The following is a 6,055-nucleotide window of genomic DNA, read 5'->3' as shown; positions in this document are numbered from 1 at the left end:
GGACTATAGGGGAGGAAGAGGGGGCAACGAGGAGAAGATGGCAACTGGGGAGGTAGGTGTAAGGGAAGGAGTGTGGAGGGAGTGGAAGGAGTAAGGGTGGAGGAAGAAGTGAGGGTGTCTGAAGGAGTCCAGAGAGGGGAAGGAGTAAGGGTGGCAGAAGAAGTGAAGGTGTCTGAGGGAGTCAGGAAGTGGGAAGGACTGGGGTCGTGGGATGGGGGAGGACTGGGGTGGGGGGGGGCGGTCTGGGATTGGGGGGGAAGGGATTCCGGGGGGTGTCGATTCTGCCATGTGGAGGAATTATGGGGGAGTGGGGAGTTCCAAGGGGGAAGGAGTTCCTGGGGGAAGGAGTCCAGAAGGGGGAGATGTCCAGCTGAACGTGCAAGGGAGGGGTCTGATGAGTCCTTGACTGCCTCCTGGGGAGCAAACTGAAGCTGGGCATGGTCCAAGGGAATGGTGAGATTGACTGAGAGCAGAGTGAGATGAGAGGGTGAGGGTGCAACGATGTTGGTAGAAGGGACAGTGAGGATAGTTAGTGGGGACATGGAGGCAGGCATAGACCCTGGGGTGGGAAGGAGGTCAGGGAGGTTAATGTGGATTTGGATGGGATTTTCAGGATGGAAGGGAATGCAAACGTTCACCTGGACATTCCCAAAAGAAAAGGGTTGTGGCCAGTAGGGAGGTGGAAGGTGATGCCAGGTGCGTCGACGGTAATGGGGGAAAGGAAATGGGTGACTGGGGGAGGGGAAAGGATGGGGGGGACATAGGGAAAAACGTAGCAGGATCCTGCTTGCCAAATTGGGGAGGCAGTGACGTAGTGGTATCGTCACTGGACATGTAATCCAGAGACCCAGGGTAGTGCCCTGGGAACCAGATTCAAATCCCAACACAGCAGATGGTGGAATTTGAATTCAATAAAAATCTAGAATTAAAAGTCTAATAATGACCACGAAACCATTGTCAATTGTTGTAAAAACCCATCTGGTTCGCTAATGTCCTTTAGTGAAGGAAATCTGTCGTCCTTACCTGGTCTGGCCTACCTGTGACTCCAGGCCCACAGCAATGTGGTTGACTCTTAAATGCCCTCAAGGGCAATAAATACTGGCCTAGCCAAGAATGAATTTTTAAAAAATTGCAACTGAAACGAGACGTGGTGGGCAAGAGCAGGTGCTGAGGTGGATCAGTGTGGGGCGGAGATGCAGGTCAGCTCAGGTGGTCAACTGAAAGCGAACCCCAGCAGGCAGCATTGAAAATGCTCAGGACATTGAGGTGAGTGTGATGCGGGAAGAATTCCGTGCATGGGAGAGTGCTTGCATGAGGCTCTGAAAGGCCCTGCCACACACACACTTCTCCCTCCAGAATCATTCGTGGGTCGGCTGCATGCAGCTGAACTGCTAGTGGGTGAGGCGGGATGTGCAGTGGGAGGACTGGCGAAGCCTGGCAATGAAGCTGAAGGACACCATTACACATTATTCAGTGAATATATTTCCAGGTTGTAAAGTGACAAACCTGTGCAACCAAATGTAATAAAAATTTCTTAACTTTTGAATGCCTTAGACTTCTAGTTGCTGCCTGACATCCGCAGCAGGGTTGGAGACAGCTTGTGCAATGGTTGGCCCTGTTGGCTCTAATGCCTTCGGCGTGGGTCCTCTGGAGAGCCGAGGCTTTGAGGTCCCCAGCTTGCTTTGGCTGTCCTCCTGTGGGCTGGCTGCTCCCTCTGTGGTGATAGAAGATGAGTTTGAAGGGGCCACAGGCAAAGGGGACTCAGAGGGAGTGGACAGCGTCTGAGATTCCTGAGTGGATGACCCAGGGGTGTCTATCTGCCGTTCCTCCTCCCTTCAGGTGGCCAAGGGCCCCAGCCTGACTCCTTGAGGGGAACAAGCACCTGGGGGGGATGTTCAGGTGCCCCGTTTCCCTCTAACGTTACTGCAGGAACTCACCCATGGCTCCCACGATGAAGTGCAGGTCTGCGCGTATTTCTGTGTTTGGCTGGACCAGAACTATCCTTCCCATTGAGAACTCCATTCATGCACGTGCGGACACCATTTCATCAAAGTGTTGACGGATGCACTCCTCCGACTAGCGTGCCACTCTGTTAAGGGCTTCCAACAGCTCTGCGTGATGTTCCCCTGCCTTCTGCTGACTCTCCAGGATGAGTTGGAAGGCCAAATCTAGAGGCTTGTCATCTGACTCGGACCTCACAGATGCCTCTTCCCCAGCAGTCCTCCGAGTGCCGGGGAGCTTACACGAACCTGCCTGCTCCTGCTGCGGACATGTGACCATGCAGTGACCACCAAATTGAGAACTCGAGCCTGCTCTAGATCTAGGTCCTACTGACATGTGTGTCTCTGCATTAGTGGAGGGTGTGGGTAAGCACTGTGACAGGTCTTCCAGGCTGCTTATTTCTAGCTCTTCAATGGAGGAGGAGTCCTCTTGGTTGGAGGTGAGGACATGGATGGAGCTGGCTGGCTGAGGGTGTCAGTCACTTGGCAGAGCTCTCTGTAAACCAAAGTAGAGATAATTAGTGCATGGCAGCAGAGTCAAAAGCAGGAGAGAGAATACTCACATTTGCATTGAGAGAGGGATGATGTGGTGCAGGATCCTCACGAGGGTGTTCATCAACAATCCTGTCGTTGCTTCAGGCACCGTCCACATGCTCACCAGTCAGCACGATGGCCTGCTCCTCAAAGTGAGTGAGGGGTCAAGTGTGGGCCACTCCATTCTTGGTCTGGGACCTCTCCCTGCTGTTGTGAGCAGGCTTCTCCTGCTTTAAAACAGATGGAGAGAGTGTGAGCAGGACACATGGCACTGCGTGGAATGTTTGTGTTGTGAGCAGAGACATGAACGGGATGACTCGCGAGTTCCAGACGATATGAGCCTGATGGGTGTGTTAGTGATGGATGTTAGTGCTGTTGTCCCTTGAGGTGTTAGATTCCTGTGGATGTGTGATGGGTTTGTGAGTGCGTGAGTTGAGAGTAATGAGAAGAGTGACTTACCCTGGCAGAACGGATGAGACCATTCATCCTGTAGTGGCACCGGGTGGCTGTCTTTTTTTGCAGGGCACTGGCACTGACCACCGCCTCCCACACTTGATTAGCGATGTTGCTGCCCCTCCTGTGGCCAGAGCAGGGGTTGAGGACATCACGGTGGGCCTCCACAGTGTCCAAAAGGCATTCCAGGGATGCGTAACCGAATCAGGGGGCTGCAGTCTTCTTGCCTTTCGGGGCCATGCCTTCTGTGCAGCAGTCCTGAGCTGAAAGCACTGAGAGGTGTGCGCATGGCTGCGCTTTAAATATGGTGTCCGCTGTGATGAAGTGGAAAGGTGATAGTGTGGTAGGCGGAAGAGAGCCCACCCACCATCGAAATGGCGTGTTTCCTGGGAATGCATGATTAATGAGGTGGGATTGGGACGATAGTGAGAAACCGCCATTGTGGTCGGCCAGTGTAAAGTCCTTTTTCCTGGCCGCTACCACACTTAGTGCAAATCTGGGATGATTCCACTCTACAGTTCTTGCGTATTTCTGTGATTTCCTCACACATTTGTTCCTCTACCTCTCTCTTACTGTTTAGGCCCATAAAATACCCCAAGTAGTGTGATCTTCCCATTTTTGCTTCTCAACATTAACCAAATGGACACTGTTCTTGCCCCCTTAAGGACACTCCACTGCAATGTCTTTCCCAATCAGTACTGCCAGCCCACCTTCATTTTTTTCCTTCTCTATCTTTTCTGAACACTTAATATCCTTATATATTAAGTGCCTAGTCCTCACCATTTTTAAGCCACGTTTCAGTTATTGCCACTACATCATATTCCCACACAGCTATTTGTGCTTGTAGCTCACCAACCTTATTCACCACACTAGAGAATAGTACATATGAAGAGTTAAAGAGTTGCCCAGGAAATGGGGGCAGGGCAAAGGTAGAACAGGGACTGAATGTGGCACCCATGACTTTTGCTGAGAGACTGTGCCTCACAAAAAAGGAAGCCACTGGGAGAGGTTTAGGAGAACAGATGGCCTTTGGGGAGCAGCCAGTAACCACTGGCTTCAAACACTAATATCCTATAGTCTGCTGGTCCATGATGTCGGATTTTGTGTGGATGATCCATGATGTGGATGAAGATAATACTGAAGAGAGACACTTAAGCAATATCACTCTGATTTTCGAAAGGCACAAACAGCCTGATGAAAGAAATACAGGGACAATTAACAAGCCAAAAGGTAAGAGCTTTGAAATAAAGTCCCTAGGAAGTGGCAATATGGGGGCTACATGTGAAAAGAGAAACAATATGTTTTAATTGTGGTGTAAAGGGCCACTTTTCCCATGACTTCGGAAGCCCCCATAAGAATAAAAGTGACCCAAGAAATCATCCTGTGCTCTCCCCACAGCCCCAGAGGAGGTGGAGGTCATAAAAACTAGTAAAATGATCAAACAAGTACAGAAACTTTTGAAAAGGTTGGTGAAAAAGCAAGGGAAAGATCCATGCTGCACAGTGAAGACTGTTGAGTAGCACAGACATGAAAGGGTTTTGCCCAGCCTAAGTACCTGTGTCTGCTTGGGTACAATGATTACTGTAGACCTTGTGTAGCCATCATTAAGGAGGGAAAGAAAGGAAACCATTTGGTTAATGCTGCCTCCAATGAGGCCATCTTGGTCAAGTGGAAAATTGTACGTTTTGGGTGGATTTACGGGCAACTTGATGACTGGGAAATTGTCTAAACCCATAAATTTTAAAGTAGGAGCCCTTAGACTAAGTCCAAATGTTTATTCATAAAATGGGATCAGCCTGGACTGGGAGCTCTGGGCTCAGATCTGATGTTAACTCATATAAGAACAAAAAAAGCTGGCAAAACTCAGCAGGTCAGGCAGCAACTGTGGAGAGAAACGGAGTTAACAGGCAGAATCTTGCTGAGGCATCGGGGGGTCTGGCCTGCCGGCTGGAAAGCCAGTGAGAGACCTGCTTTTCTTTTCAGCTGCTGAACCATATGCCGATCAGGCAGTAGTGAGGCATTCCCCTGGAATCAAGGCCTTGGGGGTGGAAGTCTCACCTACCAATCAGAGGCCAGAGGCCCTTGTGTTCAGCAGTGCCACTGGGGAGGCCGTGGCTGCTACTGGAAGGATAGGGGCCAGAGTCCCAGGATCACAGAGCGACCCAGGCCACAGATAAGTAAAGGGGGTGGGGGGGGTGGCGCTGGGGAGTCTCTCAGTGCCAATGTCCAGTACCTCGATCAGGTACTGGGTGCCTTTTGCCTTTGATCATGGGACACTTCCCGGGTGACAAGCCGGCCGCATAGTTTACCTGTTATGTACTCCTCATGGTGACAGGCCCACCTGTAGCTGGTGGTGGGATGAGGCCCTTAAGTGATTATTAACTCACTCTTTAAGGGCCTCAATTGTCAGTGGGGCAGGAAGGATGACTATAGACCTTCCCGCTCAGATCTTAATTCTGGCAGAGGCAAGAAAGGGGTAGGGCTCTGGTACACCACCATCCCGTCTAAATAAATGTCTTTTCCACCTCCAAGCTCATCATCAGCAAGAGGACAAGATTCCAAACAATGTATCAGGTCAATGACCTTTCATCAGAACCGAACAGCCAGTGGGTAAAGAAAAGAACAACATTTAGTCTCCTCTGCATTGGGGAGGCCAAATGCAGACTGGGCAACCGCTTTGCAAAGCACCTCCATTCAGCCCAGAAGCACGAGCCCCATGCTTCCAGTTGCTTGTCATTTTAATTCTCTACCTTGCTCCGAGGCTGATCTTTTTGTCCATGGCCTACTACAGAGTTCCAATGAAGTTCAACGCAAGCTCGAGGAACAGCACCTTAACCAACTCAGCTCTCTACAACCTCCTGCACTCAACATTAAGTTCAACAACTTTAGATCATAACCTCTGCCTCCACCTTGTCCTGTGTGTTTTTTTCCTTCTCCTTGTCTTTGTTTTGCTGGGTTGGTCTTCATCTTGTTTCTTCCTTTATCCATTCATGTTGCATTCAGGTGTTTTTTATGTGGCAATTCACACCTCATTTGGACAAGCTTTGTTTCTTTCCGATATCCACTAG

Source organism: Cetorhinus maximus, chromosome 18 (genome assembly GCF_964194155.1).
Source record: "Cetorhinus maximus chromosome 18, sCetMax3.hap1.1, whole genome shotgun sequence".
Taxonomy (NCBI): Eukaryota; Metazoa; Chordata; class Chondrichthyes; order Lamniformes; family Cetorhinidae; genus Cetorhinus; species Cetorhinus maximus.
This window is presented reverse-complemented; position numbering follows the sequence as displayed.